At 46.8% G+C, this 20,585-nt stretch overlaps 1 protein-coding gene across 3 annotated transcripts in view; it reads left to right on the top strand.

The window, feature by feature from the left end:
* The window catches only part of DRD2 (dopamine receptor D2), a 70,684-nt gene that overhangs the window by 22,681 nt on the left and 27,418 nt on the right, over positions 1-20,585 (top strand). The window contains exon 1 of one of the 3 annotated variants that reach the window (XM_061127509.1): positions 1,907-1,939. The exons of the other annotated variants lie outside the window; for them this stretch is intronic. The gene's annotated coding sequence lies outside the window, so the exon portion shown is untranslated. Of the gene's footprint in view, positions 1-1,906; positions 1,940-20,585 lie in introns of those variants that run through there. 3 annotated transcript variants of the gene reach the window in all.

Raw genomic sequence — 20,585 nt, 5'->3', positions numbered from 1 at the left:
TTTTCCTAGTGATATTTGTAGGCTTATACCTGGCATTCTGTGTCACCCATGTGGGCCAGAAATTACAAATGCAGAAGAGTCAAGTCATGAAATGAGGAAATTGGAGAGAGAAGCATTTATCAAAATAGGAAGGAAGCCTGGAAAATGATCATATAATTTGAAAAATTACATTTGTGTGTTTATATATAAAAATTACTAAATACTCAGGTTAGTTACAATTAACCAGCTGAGCTATTGCCTCGGGCTGTTGTTTTTCTAATTACAGGTCTCTGCTGTGTCACTAGCAAGCTAGAAGCCCCGGGGGAGCTAAGTCTCATTCTGTCCTTTTAATCCCTTTTAGAGAGTCTTGCTCCCTTATCCACAAACCCCCATGCCGGCTGCTTCTAGGAAAGTGCAGGTCTTCGGAGCCCCTCCCTAGCCCAGGTGGTCCTGGCGGGGCCCTGCCCCGTGCCCAGTGGGCAGCCCTGGAAACCAGTGGTTCCTGGCAAGTCTAGCTTCCAGGGCTGAGCGGTAATTGGCCCAGGCTCTATTGAGCAGGGCCAAGGTGACAAGGTCCATCAGTTGCTTAGAAGTGCTACCTGCAGAGGGACCAGGCCAAGCATCAAACTGTTAGGGACCCCCTTCCTACAACAAAACCAGCCGCCTGGAGAGCTGCCACTTGGATGGTGCACGTAATTTCCAAATTAGATATTTCTGAGGCTTGGATCTTGCAGTGCAGACAGCACTCAGAGGTGGCTCTGGCTGAAGCTGCAGAAAGCAAACAAATGGAAATCTTACACAGAAAAGTGATTTCATTCACAGTCCACATGCTCGGGTTTCCCTCTCCCTCTCCACATTTTTCATTAAGATGCAAATAGAGCTTTTGTTACCAGGAAGTCCCCCTGCTCTCATCCTGGTCCTGGGGGCGGTGGTGATGGCGAGAGATTCCAGCTCTGGTTCCTGAGGACCCAGTTACACCTGGAGGAGGGAAAGGCTTCCCTGGTGGTTCAAAGAGTAAAGAATTTGCCTGCAATGCAGGAAATCAGGGTTTGATCCCTGGGTTGGGAAGATCCCCTGGAGAAGGGAATGGCAGCCCACTGCAGTATTCTTGCCTGGGAAACCCCATGGATGGAGGGAGAGATTGGCGGGCTCCAGTCCAGAGGAGGGAAAGGAGGTGTTGGAGTCAGCGAAGCTGGAGCTGGCTGAGAGCCATTTCTACGACACAACTTTGGTTCAGTGGAAGCAGAAAAGCTATCAGCCCTATAGATTAATCCTCAAGTCCCCTGCCTAGAATGATACAGACACAAATCACGGAGAAGTGATGTATGAGAGCGCAGGGTCACTGTTTCTGTCACTGAGAGCTGTCCTTCTTGCTCTTTACATACAGCTCTCTCTGATAGAAAGGATGGAAATTTGTTGAACAAAGCAACACACTGTATGAGGCTTATGTCCTTTAATTCATTTTTATCCAGATGCACTGAGGGAAGAGATACCATCTCCATTTTACAGATGTGTCTGCTGAGCCTCAGAGAGGTGGCGTGACTGATCCAAGGAAGAGGCACAATCAGGATTCAAAAGCAGCTCCATGTGCCCTTTCCAGCAGCTCCCCTGCACTGGCCTGCCTCTCCTACACACACGTGAGCTTTGAGAAGGAGCGTGCTGTCTCTTTATCACCCCTAGCAAAGTGCTTTGCATCCAGTAGGCACAGATGCATATTTGTTAAAATGAATGCATATGTTTTTAGAATTCTTCTATAACTACTGAAACGTGTAGAATTCTTTTAAAACTACTGAAACTCAGTTAGCTACTGAAACTTGGGCAAATTACAGACATTTTATTTCTCCGATTCCTTCTGGGAATATCTTAGATGACAGTCACCTCCAGAGCCGGTTGGATATTGGATTGTCTGAGGTCCGTCTCCCAGCACAGTGGCTCTGGAGATGGAGAAGTCTGCCTCTTGGTGAGTCTAATGGGCTACAGTCCATGGGGTCACAAAGCGCAGGATACAACTGAGTGACTAACACTTTCATACTATCACCATCTTAACCACTTTTAAAGTGTACAGTTCAATGGTGTTAAGTGTATTCACATTGTTATGTAACAGGTCTTCAGAACTTTCTCATTTTGCAACACTGAAACTCTATACCCCATAAACAGTAATTCCCTGTTTGTCCCTCTTCTCAGCACCTGGCAACCACCATTTCACTTTCTGTTTCTATGAATTTGATTGCTTACATTCCTCCTATAAGTGAAATCACAATACTTGTCCTTTCATGATGAGCTTAGTTCACTTAGCATAATGTCTTCAAGGTTCATCTATGTTGTAGCACATGTGAGAATTTCCTGCCTTTTCAAGACTGGATAGTATTCCATTATATGTATATATCACATTGAGATCCTGTTTCAATACTTTTAGGTGTATACCTCAAAGTAGGATTGGTGGTAACCGATTTTTTGAGGAATCTTCATACTATTTTTCAGAGGTTCCAGCATTTTACATTTCTACCATCTGTGCACAAGGGTTCCAATTTCTTCAAATACTTGCCAACACCTATTATTTTCTGTTTTTTAAACAGTGGCCACCTTAATGGTGTGATGTGATGTCTCACTGTGGTTTTGACTTGCAGTTTTTCGAATGACTGGTGAGGGCTTCCCTGGTGGCTCAGTGGTAAAAAGTCTGCCTGCCAATGCAAGAGACATGGGTTCGATCCCTGGGTTGGGAAGACCCCCTGGAGAAGGAAATGGCAACCCACTCCAGTCTTCTTGCCTGGGAAATCCCATGCACAGAGGAGTCTGGTGGGCTACAGTCCGTGGGATTGCAAAAGAGCCAGACATGACTTAGTGACTAAAACAAAAGCAATGACTAGTGAGGTTGAACATCTTTTCATAGGTTCATTCATTCTTGGTGGAACTGAACAAGAATCTTCACAGTGGATAATAAAAAGGCAGATATCACAGGGCTCCTTGGCCTGGATCCAGGGAGCCCTATTTTCACAAGGAGGCTGAGTAGAGGGTGAAGCTTTTCTGCTCTGCCCTTCAGCCAGGACAAGGTATAGAGGATGCGCTAATCGGCTGTTGATCAAGCCCACTAGGGCCTGACAGGGGAGGAGGGCAGTTGTAATTTACAAGGAGAAAAGCCAGGGCTTTAGAATGAGAGCAGTTCAAATCCTAAGTCTGCTTTTTATGGCCTGTGTGATCTGGAGCAAATTACTTAACCTCTCTGAACCTTAATGTCTTCATCTTAAAATAGATTATTGTGGAAGATCCTTGTGGTTTTGTGTGGTTAATACTTTGACAATGAGCTTTCCAAGAGAAAATAATGCTCTGGTTTGTAGCATTTGCTGATTTTGTTATGTAAGTTCTCAGACCGAGGGTAATTTCAAGCCTCCAACTTGGGAAGCAGTTGGGAAGAGGGATCGGCAGACCGGCTCCAGCACATCACTGGTCCTCCCATGAGTTGCCTCGCCCAGGATTTGGCAGGTGTCAGGGTCTCAGCAAAGTTCCCTTCCTCACCTCCTTCCACCGCAGGGACTCTGTGTGACCTGAGAAAGAATTCTTGGGTTTATTTAACATGTTTTTTCAACTATGTATTTGTATGTATTGTATTATTATGTACAAAACCCTGTCCTTGGAGCAGAGTATAAGGGCAGGAACCCAACAGGCAGGAGATCTGCTTTGAGTCTGTTATTGTCAGAGACTCCAGCTTGGCTAGGTGATCCTCCCATAGGCTGTAATCTCTCTCATGTAGCATTTTAACCACCTTTGTGCTTGTCTTTCCCACCAAGCTGTGATCGCCTTGAAGACAATGACTGTGTGTTTGTTTGGTATCCACGCTGTCTGGCACCTTGAAGGTCTCCAACAAGTATTTGTCAGGTGATTTCTGAAGCTCGAAAGCTATCTAAGGAGGAGATGTAGCTAATGCATCTGAAACATTCAGAGAGTAATACAAGAGCCATAATTACAAAGCTTTCCATTTGATAAGAATCCTAATGCTTCAAAGCATTTTCAGTTCAAACAGTTAATGCCTACTGAATGCTTGTGGTATATCAGGTATCAACAATCATTCAGTGTTATCTCATTTAATCTTTGCAACAACTGAGTGGAATTGGTGCTGTTATTACCGTTATCCACATTTCATATATGAGTAAACTGAACAACAGCAGTTAAATATTTGCTTGGGAGTGGACCTTTTGGCCAACCCAGTGGATTTCCCAGTGGTTTTGATTATATGCGTAGAGCCAGGATGTACACCTCAAACTTGATCATGACTGCCCCAAGCAGTGGAGAAAGGGGTTCTGTTGTTATTTCTATCAACATTACAAAATCTCTCCTCCATGAAGGTGAGAAAACAGACTTCGAGAGGGAGAGAGAGATTGACTTGTCCAAAGTCACACAGCTAACAGGGTGTGGAACCAAGACTAAGGCCTAGGCTTTCTAACAGGATAATAAAGTACAGTGTGAGGGGACGTACGAACAAACACTGTTCCAGATAAAGTTGGCACTACTGGATGTCAAGTGGTCAGGGAAGCTTCCAGAAGATATTGAGCTTGAGTGGGAGCCTGGGGAGCTGGAGGGAGACCTGGATCTGCAGATGTCATCCTACTGTCCTCAAACACGGACACACACACACACACACACACACAGCCCAGTGCCCCTGACCCCTGGTCTCCAGTGTGGAAAGCAAGGGGATAATGTTCAGACAAGCTCACCCCATCTCATGGAGACTCCACAGGAGATGTGCCAGCAGCAGCTGCTGTATCTCCCATGTGGATATTTGTTGTTTATATAAAGGATCCACCAGCCCCTAGGTTGCTTAGATGGCATTGACCTTTCTCATGGCCTTCATCTCTGACTCCAGGAGAGGCTGTCATGCTTCCAATCACTTAGAAAGTGCCTGTCTCCTACACATAATCCAGAGTCAGCCCCTCTCACTTTGAGGACAGGGTGCAACCACAAGGGCAGCGCCTGAAGCCATGAATCGCCACTTGAGGAGGCAGTGTGGACGCTGTCCCCCAGGCAGGCAGAGTGTGGACCGCGCTCTGGGCTGGCAGGAAGCCAGGTGAGGGAGAGAGAAATGAGACAGTGAAGTTCACTGCTCCATCCCCAGATGCTGGAATCCCTGTCAGTGCTTAATTTGTGAGTCATGTGAACTGTTAAATAATTTTCAAAAGGTTAAAAACATTAATCAAAGGTTAAAGGTTAAAAATCAAAGGTTAAAAACTGTTAATCAAACAGTTACATGTTAACAATTTATTTACCTTATTAATGAAGCAACCAGTGAGATGACAAGCTAGATTCGAAAGAGGATAAAGGAAGAAAAAATCCGTGAAAGAAAGGAAGCAAGCTGGAATAAGATTGCTAAATTTGATAAAGAGCATTAATGTCTTATAGGGCAATAAAATCATAGAATTTGGGACTATCTTCTCTACTGGGTGGAAGACATTTGCATACTACCAGTTTCTCTCTGTTAATATCTGTCTTACAGGGTTGGGCCCCTAATGGATAGTGAACAGCAGATAAACAAAGGGCACTCCCCTCCGGTGGCCTTGTTGGCTTATTTCCACGTTTTCTTAACAGCTCAAAGGAACCCAGCTGGTCCCGTGCTACTTGGGATTCTGCCAGTTGCTGAGTATGTTTAGTTCAAGTATGCATTCCCGGTCTGGGGACAGAACCACAGCATGGGTTCGGTGACCCATTGGACCTATTGTGAGAAGCATTGAGCTCAAAGACCCACTGATCACCTGTCTTCCGTAAGCTCCTGTGAGGAGTGGTGGATCGCGGTCATGTTTGGGTTTCCTGGCATTGGTGCCTGTTCACAGCCAGAGTACAATATACGGAGAGCTCAGAGAGATAGCGGCTTCAGTTTCAGACTGCCCCAATAAAGCAAATATCTCAATAAAGTGAATCACATGAATTTTTTGGATTCCCAGTGCATACAAAAGTTATGTTTACAATATACTGTAGTTTATATGTCCCCCAAAATACATACCTTAATTAAAAAATACTCTATTGCTCAAAAATGCTAACCATGACCTGACAATGCAGGGTTGCCACAAATGTTCAAATCTGCGAAAAATGTAATATCTTTGAAGTGCAATGAAACAGGGTAGGCTGCAGTCCCAGAAAAGTCAGATTATTTCCTTTTCTCCAGTGCACGATCACCCTGGTAACAGACTAAAGATCCCTTTGGGGAAGGCTGGGAAAAAGATTAGCTATTAATTTTTCACCATGTAGTGAGGATCTTCCTCAAGGGGCCCGGGCCTCCCCTTCATTCAAGGGATTCTGGGTAAATGAATTGGGTCTGGGAATTGACTGAGGGTTGATGACTCCCTTTTTTTGTTATTTAAGTTAGACTTCTGTTTACTTGATCTAGAACTCTTCCACTTAAACACATCAGGTAGGAATTTAGAAGGTGACCATTCATGTCTCTTCTGGGAACACCACGGTCAACCAGCTGGTTCAACAGGTCCCTGTGAGTCAGACTTTTCTGACTGCTGCTTTGATTTTGCTGTCCATTAGGGCCTGGAGACAACGTGGGCTCTGGGGAGAGAGCCCATGAGAAAGAATAAGATGTGAGTTCTGGTTCTGCCTTTGCTACTAACTAGCTGGGTGACCTTGGGCAAATTAATAAGCCTCTCTGAGTAATCTTCCTTAAACTTTAAAAAGGGAATACTAACCCTGCCCTGCTGGGAAAGAAGGCCGTTGTGAAGCCTTTGAAAAATATAACCATGTCTTTATTATTTTTTTTTAATTGAAGTATGGTTGATTTACAATGTTGTGTTAGTTTCAAGTGTACAACAAAGTGATCCAGTTAAACACAGTGCCTTTAGACTGTGGCTACTTGTGTAGCTTTGGTGTTTTGGATGGTGTGAATGGAGGATGCAAGCTGCATCTGATCTATCAAAGTGCTTTGGCTCAAATGATGTGATTAGCTTGTTGCCAGCATTTTAAAATAAGGGGATTTCAAATAAACGTCTTGATTCTGGTTGTTTTTGAAGCACTGGAATTTCTGGCACATTCTTGTATGAGGGCGATAGACTGTAAGGTATCCTTTAAGAGCTGTTGTTTCCAGTTAACCTGCCCTGCCTGCTACTTCTCTCCCGAGGATTGAGTTTATGGAGGCAGCCCGCAGGTGCCTGGTATGATGCTGGGAAGAGAAGCTTACCAGATGCAAACGTTGGGTTAACAGTTCAGCATGACAAGTGCCACCCGGGGGTCGGTGCCAGTCTGAGCAGGAGGTCAGGAAGCCGTCAGTGCTCCCGCACAGCGATGCATCTCTGCCCCCTAAACACCACCCCCAGACTCCTTCCTGGTTTTCAGCCATCTTGTTCTGACTTGGGGGCTGATTTTCGCTTCTCTGGTCATCTCTCTAGTTCCAGTTCTTAGAAGACCCATCTGACTTGTCTGAGCTGATTCACTTGCCAGATACTAAGGCTAGTTCTGTTCGTTTTCAACTGTGACTCCAGCTTGAAATCTTGGCTTTGAACTCCCCATTGCTATCCCCCCGGCAAATGCCATCTCGTTGGAAACAGCTCCAGGTCACCCTGCTACTCTGCCAGGGGAGCGTATACTAATTCAGCACATTTTCCTGGGCATCTGCTATGGGTGTGTGCCCCGTGGGAGAAGCCCTGCACTCTTTGGCCTGCCCTTGGCCGCGGTGACCTGTGCTGGCGGGGGCAACAGCCGCCTATCACAGCTCAGGGCGTGGCACACACTTGCCTCGCCTCAGTCTCATGAATTCTGAGTTCTTGCCATCTGGCCTGCCCACCTTCCACCTGCCCAAGGCATCTTGGGCACCACCCCCCCCCCCCAAGGGATCTAGGCTGCTTCTCAGCTTTATAATGGAAGCTAGTTAAGAATGTTGCCTTGTCTGAGCCTCATGTCACTGCTCTGAGGGAATCGGGGTGCTGAGTCCAGTGGTCAGGGAAAGTCTCCTTTAGGAGGTGGGCTTTGCCCCTCCAAGGGTCTGTGGGATGCGGAGAGTGGGGAGGCAGGTGGATACACGGCAGCTTTCAGAGTTGAGGGAACAGGGAGGGTGAGGCAAGAGGAGGACGGAAAAGCACAGATCAGCTCCAACTCGAGTCTCCTTCCCACAGCAGAGCAGCAGGTTTCATCTAGGGAGGTCAAAAATAGAAGGATCTAGACTGTCTCCTTTGGGGGAAGTGGTTGGTTGAAGGTATTTTGAGCGAGGTGGTGACGGCAGCCAAAAGCCGTGGCTTGAAGAGGTGATCTCAGGAGAGCTTGCAGGTGTCTGGAGGTGAGGCCGGAGATGGGGTTTGGGGGAGAGACTCTAGGTTCTGGCTCCCCCATCATGTCGCCTCCATCCGCCTGTGGCCTCTGGGCCTGATCTCACTCCACAGGCCACGCTTGGCTCAGGTCCTTGGGGGCGGCCAAGGAGTGCTGCCTGCTCCTTGTTGCCCTTTCCCACCTCAGGAGGACCCAAGTGAAGTCCGATCTGTCATTTCCAAGCCTCTCTGGGAAGCAGGATGGGGCTTGAGAGAAGCACCAGGCAGATTGTGTTGCCCTTGCCCTTGGGTGGGGCACTCAGCAGCCCCAGGCCCCTCTGCTTCGGCCCTCCCCAGGTTCCTTCTTTCTTGGCTGGACTGGGAGAGTCTGGAAAGGGGAGAGGAGATTAATACTGCTTCCAGGAAGAACCACGTGGCAATTACTGAGACACCAGCTCCTTCCAAGGGGAAAATATTGTGGCAGGAACTCCTGGGCTTATTAGAGTGGGGAGCAGCTCTGGGAGGGTGCCAGGTGTCCCTGTGTTTCCAGAAATAAGCAGAGCAGAGAGTGTGGTCTCCAGCCACAGCTCCTCTGGGCAGTGGTGGTCAGCCAGTTGCCTCCATGGCTGGTTTGCCCTGTTGCTCTGGGTTACCCTCTGGGCAGGAGTGCTCTGCTGGCCCATGGACTTGAGATCTCATCAGAACTTTCAGAAGGGTGTCAGAAGACGGCTGAGCCTTCCTGTCTCAGAGCTCATTATCCCTGTGACTCACCCAGCTCTGTTTCCGGGCCCCATTTCACTGAGTGATGGTAACTTCTTGCCTGAAGTTCTTCTGAGTGTGTTCTATCGCCGGCCCCCTCTCAGAGACCTCTTGGGGTCCTTTATGGGGTCTTGCCCTCATCACGACCACAGACATCTGCTTTAGTGGGCAGTAACTGCAGCAGACAGCAGTCCCCAGACTGATGAGGTGGATGGGGGACTGCCCAGGCCCTCTGATTACCCTCCTTCCACCCCGAGCCCTCAGCCCTGGCTGGGCTGGAGCTCGCATGGTGACAGGTGGGAGGACATTGAGGGGAAGAAACCTTGGAGCTGCTCCAGGGTGGCCATATGTCCCTGTTAGAAAAGGAAACCGAGGCTCAGAGGTCACACGGCTGGAGGCGCAGGGCACAGCTGGCCTCCTGTGTCCATTCATCCATCTTGTCCCCAGGTACTTACCCAGCTCCGAGCTCTGCCTGGGCGCCAGGTGATGACAGCAGCGTGGCTGGCTGACCTGTGGGTTCTCGGAGCGCTGAGAAACCTGCATCTTTTCTATCTTTTTTTCCCCCAGAGTGTGATAGGGGAGCCTTGAAAAGTTTTAAAATTTTCTTTGTCTTGTTCTTACAGCCACTTCCATCAGCCAGGCCAGGCCTCCTATGCAACAAGGATGCAAATTCAACAGGAAACCCGAAAGAGTGGGCCAGGAAAGGTGCGGGAGTGGGAGATGATGTTACGATCATTAAAAACAGCCTCTTGAAACCATGCAATTGCCAGCGCAGAGCAGTGGGCACAAACATGCAGACAGAGGAACGGAACGTTCCTGAGCAGGGAGTGGGTCTCCGGCCCTCGGCCCACGCCGCTCCCCGTCCAGGCCCCGTGTGTGGGGGAAGGGCTGCTATCTTTGGAGGTTGGAGCAGAGTTTGGACTTCCAAGGGCAAAGACACGCTCCTGGGTCCGTCCTGGCGGGCTCTGAAGGCTTTGGCCCAGATCTGTATCAGCTCAGCGCTCTCGGGAGAGTTCTAGCTCTGCTGCGGTCCAGGCTGTCATGAGATCACAGGAGGCCAGTCGGGGTTCTGTGACCCCAGCCGGTCAGCACGGGCGGCAGGCGGGCAGGCAGAGGGGACAGTGTGGATGGTCCCGTGAAGCTTCTCCCACTTCGGAACACGGAGCGCATGACTCACTGTAGTGACAGCATCGCCTTCATCAGTCACAGACACCCACTTCCTAAATGGTGCCCTCATGACGACACAGCTCCCCGGACTTCCTTTGGTTGGGTTGTGCATTACCAACCAGTGGTGTCAGGCCACAGGGACTTGGCTTTGGTGATGGCAGAAGTGTGGGCTTTGGGGGAGACCAAGGGATCTGGCTGAGAACCCTAGATCTGTCATTTACCAGCTGTGATGGTCAGGAAGTTTCTGGGTGGAATGACAGGTGAGAACCGTGTATGTATACATGCTAAGTCACTTTAGTCGTATCTGACTCTTTGCAACCCCATGCACTGTAGCCTGCCAGGCTCCTCTGTCCATGGGATTCTCCAGGCAAGAATAGGCCATGTCCTTCTCCAGGGGATCTCCCTGACCCAGGGATCGAACCCACGTCTCTTAAGTCTCCTGCATCGGCAGATGTGTTCTTTACCACTAGTGCCACCAGCAGCACCTTATTCTGGGAAAGATGGCATTCTGCATTCTGGCTTCACACACTGGCATGATAAATGTTACCTGATTCTTCTTATTTTCACAATGACTTGCCTAAACCTATGTTGTGAAATGGGGTTGTTGTACTGACTCTGGAGGGCTGCTGTGAGGCTGAGTGGTGAGACTGGTAAAATCTCTGAGTGTCTTGCTTTCCAAGCACTTGGTAGGGGCTTACAGCCTAGTGGACAAGAGGGACTCTGCTACTAGACACACCCAGGCTTCAATTCCCCACTGTGCTAAGTTGTGACCCCCTTAGACTCCCCTGCTTCGTCTGTAATGAAAGGATTGATAGTATTTACTTTTTAAGGTGGTTTTAAGAATTAGAAAAAAGGCGTGTAAAGTGTGCAACACGGTATTGAGTACACAGCCAATGGTCAAGAAGCAGTAGCTGCTATTACTATGACTGTTGTTGTTGTTATAAATGAGAATCCATTTTCTCTAGCACTTTCAGCAGTCCCATTTCTGACCCTCAATGGCATAGGGGTAGACAATGGTTTTCTCAGCAGAAATAGTTATAAGAAACACTTGGATGGCGAGGGTGCCTGGGTAATTAAGGGTGGGATCCGTGGACCTCAGGCTCAGAGAGCAGTTCCAAGGGGAACTGGAGCTAAGACTGTCTGTTTGCTTCCTGTGCATGAAGCAGAGTCCACGTGTCCCAGCAGGAGAGATACAGGCCCTGTGACCTGCCAGGAAGCCCCAGGAGGAGGAATGGAGGACAGGCAGAGAAAAACTTCCTGGATCAGGACAGTGGGCAACTCACTGGAACTCACAGACTCAGGCCCCTGGAAAGGCACCAGAGCCTTGGCTGGGAATCACCTCCAAGCCAGGCGACTCTCAGCATCTCTGTATCCAGAACGGGCTCTGGGCACAGGCTGACCTTGTGTAGAGACCTGCTTCCACCACCCTCCAGCTGGGACTGTGCGTACATTGTTGACCCTCTCTGGGCCTCAGTCTCCTGAAAAATGGGGTCATTATGAGAGCTAAAGGAGCACAAATAAGGAATATTTCTATGTCCAGAACACAATAGGGGATCAAAATGACTGGTGTGGATCAATTGGCAGATATTAATATTAATTTGCCTCTTTCTCCTTCACCCTTTGCCCTTACACTGGAAGCTTGATGCCTACCTGACTCTGTCTGTGCTCCATCCAAGGGGGAATGGACGGGGGACCTCCTCTTTGCTCAGGAGGCATTCTGGCCTCCTGTCTGCTGGTGGAGCTGCGGCCCTGCCCCTTCACCCAGACACCTGGGTACTGGAGGTGCCATCCACTTGACCATGCAGCACTCCACATCTGAACACTTGTTTTTATTTGAGATACTTTTAGACTTTCTGAAGAGTTGCAGAAGTAGTATAGAGAGTTCTCTTCTACCTTCCACCTAGCTTCCCCTAATGTTAGCATCCTATCTAGCCCCAGCACAATTACCAAAACTAAGGAAGTAAGGTTTGTTCAATGCTATAATTAAATGGTAGGCTCCATGTGGCACAGCGGTAAAGAGTCCGCCTGCCAGTGCAGGAGACGCATGAGATGTGCGTTTGTTCCTGGTTTGGGAAGACTCCCCTGGAGAAAGAAATGGCAACCCACTCCAGTCTTCTTGCCTGGAAAATCCCATGGATAGAGGAGCCTGGTGGGCTACAGTCCATGGGGTTGCAAAGAGTTGGACACGACTGAGTGACTAACATTAATACTACTAGCACCCATTTATGATTTAAAAAAACCCTCCAGAAAATGGGCATAGGGGGAATCTACCTCAACATAATAAAGGCCGTATACAACAAACCTACAGCTCGCGTCATACTCAATGGTGAAAAGCTGAAAGCATTTCCTCTAAGGTCAGGAACAAGACAAGGATGTCCATTCTTACCACTTTACACAGTAGAAGCCCTTTAGCTCAGCATGGTTGATTGACCAATTGAAAAATTTCATTAATGAGAAGATGCATTAAAAATGATACTTCAAACATATCATTGTAACTTAGAATATTTATGTCCATTAATTTACCAGACTTTTGGTATATATTTTGAGTTTTTTCTTTGAGTATGAATCCACCTACTAGAGTTTTGCCTCATCTTATTTGCATTAGAATCCCCATAACGCTTTAGCTACAACTTCCAGTATTTTTGCTTTTATTTTTAAAAGTAGAGCAAAGACTTAAATTACAAAAGAATATAAATGTAGACTCCTGGATTTCAGAATTTTTTGCATCATCTTATTCACATATAACTAGTCAGGATTTTTTTTAAAGCAATTTTTCTTTATCAAAAAAATGTCCCCAGTCTGTTCAAATTAGTTTTCATGAAATCAGTATTTTAATTTGGTATTCATATTTTATTGTTTATTAAACAGTGAACTAGATTAATGGCAATTAGAAGGAAAACTAGCATGGATGGATTTGGGAACAGATGTGACGGGAAAGCAGACAGCTCTCCAGGTGTGCAGGGAGAGGAGCAGAGCGTGGGTTCCTACAGTGGCTGCGCTATGTGCCGTGGGTACAGTCAGCATCTTTTCCTGAGAGTGAGAACTAATTCAATGGGCCAGCAGCGTGGAGGGTCTTGGAGAGCTTTCAAAGTATATGATCTTTCTGGCCCTCCTCCCATCAGGAGGAGGAATCCACACCCTTCCTTTGGAGCTTGGTAGGCCTTTGTGACTGCCCTGATGAGTAGAATGCAGTAGAAGTGGTGCTGTGGGAGGTCCAAAGCAGCATTTGGAAAGTTTCTGCAGTGTCTGCAGGCTTCCCTTAGGACAGTCCCTCGAGGAGGGAGTGAAGAGAAATGCCCTAGAAGCCCCAGCTGCTTGAATCTTCCCAGCTCCAGCACTAGACCTACAAGTGAAGAAAACTTTGAGACAACCCACATCTAGCCACTTTCTGACAGTAACTGCGTGAGAGATCCTGAAGGAGAACTGACCCATGAACTCACCAACTTCATTAGTAACTAATGACATCATTACTGTTTTTTTTAATAAGTCTGTTTATTTACTTATTTTTGGCTGTGCTGTCTTCCTTGCTGTGTAGGCTTTTCTCTACTTGCTACGAGCGGTAGCTGCTCTAGAGGTGTGGTGCTCGGGCTTCTTGTTATGGTGGCTTCTCTTGTTGCAGAGCATGGGCTCTAGGGCACCCAGGCTTTGGGAATTAAGTAGGTGTGGCTCCTGGACTCTAGATCACATGCTCAATAGTTGTGGCACATGGGCTTAGTTGTTCCTTGGTATGTGGGATCATCCCAAACTAGGAATCGAATCTGTGACTCCTGCATTGGCAGGTGGATTCTTTACCACGGAGCCGTCAGGGAAGCTCTGTCATTACTGTTTTAAGCCAGTATTTTGGAGTGGTTTGTTAGGCAGTGAGGACCAAAGGCCTTTCACTGTTAATCATTTATATATTTTGAACTTTGAATCACATCAATGTATTTCTTATTTAAAAAGTAAATAAAACTAAAATTATCCCCCCTCAGATAAAGCAAATGATCTTTCATCGTAATTTCATTGTTATTTGTGGGGCTCCCACTTCATGGCTAGCATGTCCCAGATGCTGGAGGTACAAAAGAAGAATAAGATATAGACCTTGCCTTGAAAGAGCACAGGAGCTGGGAAGACATAGATTTGCAGGTTTTGATACCACAGATGCCAAAAAGGAAAAAAATCCTATTTGTGAAATGGAAGAGAAATAAACAAGTAACCCTCCCTTGAAGCGGACCATGGAAGGCTTCTTGGAGGAGGTGGCATCAGAAACCACAGGTGAGAATGGGGTTTGGAAGAAGCAGGGATCACCGAGCATCATCCTCTCAAGGAACTCAGGATGGAGGTGTTCTCTGAAACAGAAGCAGAAGGTACCAGCTCTTCACTCTTGTTAGCATCCTCCCTGGAGGGGACAGGATCCTTGGGCCTCCCCTCCAACAAGTAAGCCCTGGTGTGTTTGTTAGAATTAACAGATATGGGAGGAGGATGGGGCGACAGAAGCAGTCTTCTCTTGGGGAAGCCCAGCACTTCACAGAGTGAAGAAGGCAGCAGAGATATCCTATGGGCACCTCTCCTAGCTCAGTAGCAGCCTGCCTGTCATGCTGGTACATGAGGCAAACTCCAGACCTCGGTTTGCCACATACCAGGAAGATGGAATGTTTTGTCTCAGCCTGCGATGTGCACCCCATTTGCTGAAGAGATTACCGCTTCCTGAGCCGCAACTGTAATTAGATGATCAATCATAGAAAGTCTAAAGCCAAGGCAGGCTTGGGGGAGAGAGAGTTGTTTTATGGTGTCAGTTCTAATATCAGCTGGGCAGAAAGGGCCCCAAGAGAGGCTGTGCTTCAGACACAAGGGCCTCCAGCAAGAGCGCTGAAGCCTTCAGGCAGGGCTAGGAGTGGTAGGAAAATCTCAGCTTTGTCGAAATGGCACTGGTGTTTCCTAAAGCCTCCCCAGCCCTGAGGGTTCCCATCTTCCTGCGGCCACCTGGCTTAAGGGTGCAGATCAGGTGGGGAGACCCTAGAGTACTGTTCAGACCAGTCTTTGTAGTCCAGCAATGTCTCTGCAACTCAGTTACCCCGGATACTGTTACAAAACAGGGGCTGCAAACTTAAATGTATGCGGGGCCTGGAATGAAACGTAACCTGAGTGACACCAGCTGGGTGCAGGGTTGTAAGGATTGGTGAGGGAACTTCCCTGATGGTCCGGTGGCTAAGACTCCAAACTCCCAATGCAGGGAGCCTGGCTTCGATCCCTGTCGAGGGAACTAGATCTCACATGAGGAAACTAAGGAGTCTGTCTGCTGCAGCAAAGACCTGGCACAGCTAAATAAATAAATGAGATTGGTGGGGACTGTGGCAAACCTGAGGACACTGTGCCCCAACTTGTTGGAAGGGGGAAGGAAGAGGAGGAAGGGAGCTCTGCCAAAGCCTTGGGCCCTGGCCCCTTGCAAACTGGGATGAGTGAGGAGAACACAGGGAGTGAGGGACACAGAGTAGGGATGGAGCTCCTCCTGCCCCCTCCATCCTTGGAGTGCAGAGACTGTCTCTTCCCCAAAGCTGGCCCCTCCTCTGTCTGGGCAGGGCCACTGCCTTCCTTAATTACTGCGTACTCTGTGTAAATGGGGCTGCCTTCTTTGGAGAAATGTCTGTTTAGATCTTTGGCCCATTTTTTTGATTGGGTCATTTATTTTTCTGGAATTGAGCTGCAGGAGTTGCTTGTATATTTTTGAGATTAATCCTTTGTCTGTTTCTTCATTTGCTATTATTTTCTCCCATTCTGAAGGCTGTCTTTTCACCTTGCTTATAGTTTCCTTTGTTGTGCAAAAGCTTTTAAGTTTAACCAGGTCCCATTTGTTTATTTTTGCTTTTATTTCCAATATTCTGGGAGGTGGGTCATAGAGGATCTTGCTGTGATTTATGTCAGAGAGTGTTTTGCCTATGTTCTCGTCTAGGAGTTTTATAGTTTCTGGTCTTACATTTAGATCTTTAGCCCATTTTGAGTTTATTTTTGTGTATGGTGTTAGAAAGTGTTCTAGTTTCATTCTTTTACAAGTGGTTGACCAGTTTTCCCAGCACCACTTGTTAAAGAGGTTGTCTTTTTTCCATAGTATATTCTTGCCTCCTTTGTCGAAGATAAGGTGTCCATTTTGTTCCATTGATCTATATTTCTGTCTTTGTGCCAGTACCATACTGTCTTGATGACTGTGGCTTTGTAGTAGAGCCTGAAGTCAGGCAGGTTGATTCCTCCAGTTCCATTCTTCTTTCTCAAGATTGCTTTGGCTATTTGAGGTTTTTTGTATTTCCATACAAATTGTGAAATTATTTGTTCTAGTTCTGTGAAGAATACCATTGGTAGCTTGATAGGGTTTGCATTGAATCTATAGATTGCTTTGGGTAGTATAGTCATTTTCACAATATTGATTCTTCTAATCCATGAACACAGTATATTTCTCCATCTATTTGTGTCCTCTTTGATTTCTTTCATCAGTGTTTTATAGTTTTTTTATGTATAGGTCTTTTGTTTCTTTAGATAGATGTACTCCTAGGTATTTTAATATTTTTGTTGCAATGGTGAATGATATTGTTTCCTTAATTTCTCTTTCTGTTTTCTCATTGTTAGTGTGTAGGAATGCAAGGGATTTCTGTGTGTTAATTTTATATCCTGCAACTACAGATGGCTAACAAACACATGAAAAGATGCTCAACATCACTCATTATCAGAGAAATGCAAATCAAAACCACAATGAGGTACCATTACACGCCAGTCAGAATGGCTGCTATCCAAAAGTCTACAAGCAATAAATGCTGGAGAGGGTGTGGAGAAAAGAGAACCCTCTTACACTATTGGTGGGAATGCAAACTAGTATAGTCACTATGGAGAACAGTGTGGAGATTCCTTAAAAAACTGGAAATAGAACTGCCATATGACCCAGCAATCCCACTCCTGGGCATACACACTGAGGAAACCAGATCTGAAAAAGACACGTGTACCCCAATGTTCATTGCAGCACTGTTTATAATAGCCAGGACATGAAGCAACCTAGATGCCCATCAGCAGACAAATGGATAAGAAAGCTGTGGCACATATACACAATGGAATATTACTCAGCCATTAAAAAGAATACATTGGAATCAGTTCTAATGAGATGGATAAAACTGGAGCCCATTATACAGAGTGAAGTAAGCCAGAAAGATAAACACCAATACGGTATACTAACGCATATATATGGAATTTAGAAAGATGGTAACGATAACCCTATATGCAAGACAGAAAAAAAGACACAGATGTATAAAACAGACTTTTGGACTCTATGGGAGAAGGCGAGGGTGGGATGATCTGAGAGAATAGCATCAAAACATGTGTATTATCAAGTGTGAAACAGATTGCCAGTCCAGGTTGGATGCATGAGACAAGTGCTCGGGGCTGGTGCACTGGGAAGACCCAGAGGGATGGGATGGGGAGGGAGGTGGGAGGAGGCTTCAGGATGGGGAACACATGTAAATCCATGGCTGATTCATGTCAATGTATGGCAAAAACCACTACAATATTGTAATTAGCCTCAAACTAATAAAAATAATTGGGGAAAAAAAAAGAAATCATGATAGAAAATAGTAGGCAGAAGTTACAGAATCTAGAACTATACATATAAAATGGATACATTTCTAAAGTATTTTAAAAAGCAAGTGGCTGACTATGTGCAGGCATTTTTAAAGTTAAAAAACTTGCAAAATTACCATATTTGTTTGTGAATGCATATATTTGTAGCAGTCCATAAAATTATACAGATCATTGAAGAGATACAAATCTTACTCATAAATGTGATTGCTTATGAGGAGGGACATATAAGACAATTTAACCAGGAACATGCTTTTAAAATGTAGGTACAATACAAAAAGAAACATAGCAAAATGCTATTATTTTGATGAGGACCAGGAATATGAATGTAGATATTTATTTTAATAACTTTGTGATTATTTGAAATAAATGTCAAAACAAAACAAAAAAGTGGGGGGCGCTGCCTCTTTTGACCCCAATGTGTTGTTCCCTTGTGAGAATTCTGACCCAGTGTTTCCAAAATCCTGTGATTCTTTTGATGGGAACCTGTATTTTCATGGGACAACCCCAAAGTTTAAATATTGGCAACAAGTTGCAATCTTTCAACAATGCTATATAAGCCCAAGAAAACCTGTCTGCAAACCAAATGTGGCCAATAGGCTGCCAGTTGGCAACTTCTGTTGTGAAAGGGTTAGCTAGCCAGTGCTGGGTCTCTGTTGCTGGACTGGCAGAAAACATAACCAAGGAGTCGGCAAACTTGTGTATAGTAAGGATTTTACCAGCCTGCCATCACCAACCTTCACTTTTCCCATATAGCAAAATAGATGGACCCTGTGTTCTGGCATGTTCTGGTGTGTTCTGGACCCTTTGTTGGGCTAATGGGCTGTCTCCTTCCTTTCAGAGAGGATGATGGCTTGGCTGGTAGGGACAGGAAGTGGGGGTGGAGGCCTACTTTAAAGACAGACAACCACTGCTGAACTCCTATTCTGTGCCAGTCACCCTGTGGAGTGCCAAACACATGCATTCATTTAATCTGCACAGCAGCCCTATGAGATTAGATACTATTTCCATGTTAAGACGAAGAAACAGGCACAGAGAGAGTAACTCACCCAACGTCACCCAACTGCAGTGGCTTATGCACACAGGTGTATCTGCCTACAAGACCCAGGCTCCTCTCCTTATACCAGGGGGTGAGTCCAGGTCTAGAGCAAGGAGTGAGGTCTGTGGGACCAAGCCCCAGAGACACCCAGGAGACAGGTGCCTTTATTTCTCCGCAGACAGGGTTCCTTCATGAGTGTGTCCAGAGTCTTACTTCACCAGGCTCTTAGGGTTCAGGCTGGAGCCCACAGGAGGCCCTCGGACCCTTCACAGCCTTCTAAAGAGGGAAGATGCAGTCCAGGCCATACCTGTGTTTCCTCAGAGTCCTGGGTGCCCTTAGGCAACCGGACATTCTGGCATGTTCTGGCTTGCCCAGAGTTGTTCCTGCATTGGGGCTTATGGCATGCGGCTCATTTGGAGGAAGACAGCCAACTCTGTTTCTTGGATACCCAGCGGGTTAGACTTCTTGGACAGCGACTTTGTGTGTGACAGAACGTGGCTTGTGGGGAGAAGCCGAGGTGCCTTGGCATCAGTAGGTTATTTTCACAAACTTGGCAGCTCCAACTATTCCCCGAGAAGAACTTCGCCTCCCTCCTGCCACAGCCATCAGAGCTCTCCATCAGCCTGTGCCTTGAGGAGCTGTCACAGCCTCATTACTGCTAATTCATCTTCACTTAGTGCATCAAAAGGCTGGCGGATTTATCAAATAGGATGGGTGCACGGGAAGTTTGATTAGCGATGTTGTGTTGTCTGCCCTGTTGGGCTGAGAAAACTTAGCTGCTCTGTGTCCCAGGAGTCCCAAGACAAGACCGAAAGTATTTGTGTTCCGCCTCAGATACTCTCAGGATCAGAAGCTAGCGTGAGAACTCCAGCCAGAGGTGTTTCCTTAGTGACTTCCCCAAGGGGAACCTTTTCCATGTGTCTCTCCGTCCCTCCCTTCCTCTGTCTCCTGACTCCATAGGTGGGTTCTCAGCTGAGCAGGGTTTCTGGTCACATTCCTTATCCTTTGTGGCTGAGCAGCTCTGCCCCCTGGGAATCCTCTATCTCACGCATCCCTCCTGGACTTGGATTATTGGCTCCTGCTGTTGTCTCCAGCCTTGGCCATGTCAGGCTGCTGAGCAGCAAAGCCAGAGATTCAACCCTTTCCTTGGACTCCTGGGGAAGAATGTGTGTGTGTGTGTGCGCGTGCGCGTGCGTGCTCAATTATGGCCTACTCTTTGATACCCCATGGACTGTAGCCCGCCAGGCTCCTCTGTCCACAGAATTTAGGACAGAAAAGCCTCTTCCAAAAGTTGTCTCAAGAAGCAGCTTCACACAAAGAAACCTAACATACCCTGTGGCTCCAGGACTGCTCCCTGAACAGATGTTCAGGACACAGTCCACGAGCATGTAACCTGCGATGTACACGGCTTCATCAATATCCAGGGGAAAGCGAGAGAAGAATGTCAGGTTTAGAGAGCAATGCTTATAAAGAAAGGATTATTTCCAGGGTGAATTGGCTGAGTGGGGACTGGATGTATAGACGGCTCCTGGATGCCTGCTGTTGCTCACCTCTGCTGACGTATCTCTGGGTGAGATGAGCATACACAAGAAACTGGATGAATCCAGGTTAGACTGAGGAGAGATACAGAGCTTCCAGAGTCACCCTGTCTTTAGCTGACTTAATAGCTTTGAAGATGCAGCTGATGATGACGATCATAGAGGCCGTGATGGTAGCTAATACCTGCTATTTATTGAGCCCTTTGTAGGAGCCACAGAGGCCATGTAAGGTCAAGCTGGGGGCCCATCTAGAGACCTTAATGGCATTCCTGGTAATGAAAACCA

This window comes from Dama dama, chromosome 1 (genome assembly GCF_033118175.1).
Source record: "Dama dama isolate Ldn47 chromosome 1, ASM3311817v1, whole genome shotgun sequence".
NCBI classification, from domain to species: domain Eukaryota; kingdom Metazoa; phylum Chordata; class Mammalia; order Artiodactyla; family Cervidae; genus Dama; species Dama dama.
This window is presented reverse-complemented; position numbering and strand designations above follow the sequence as displayed.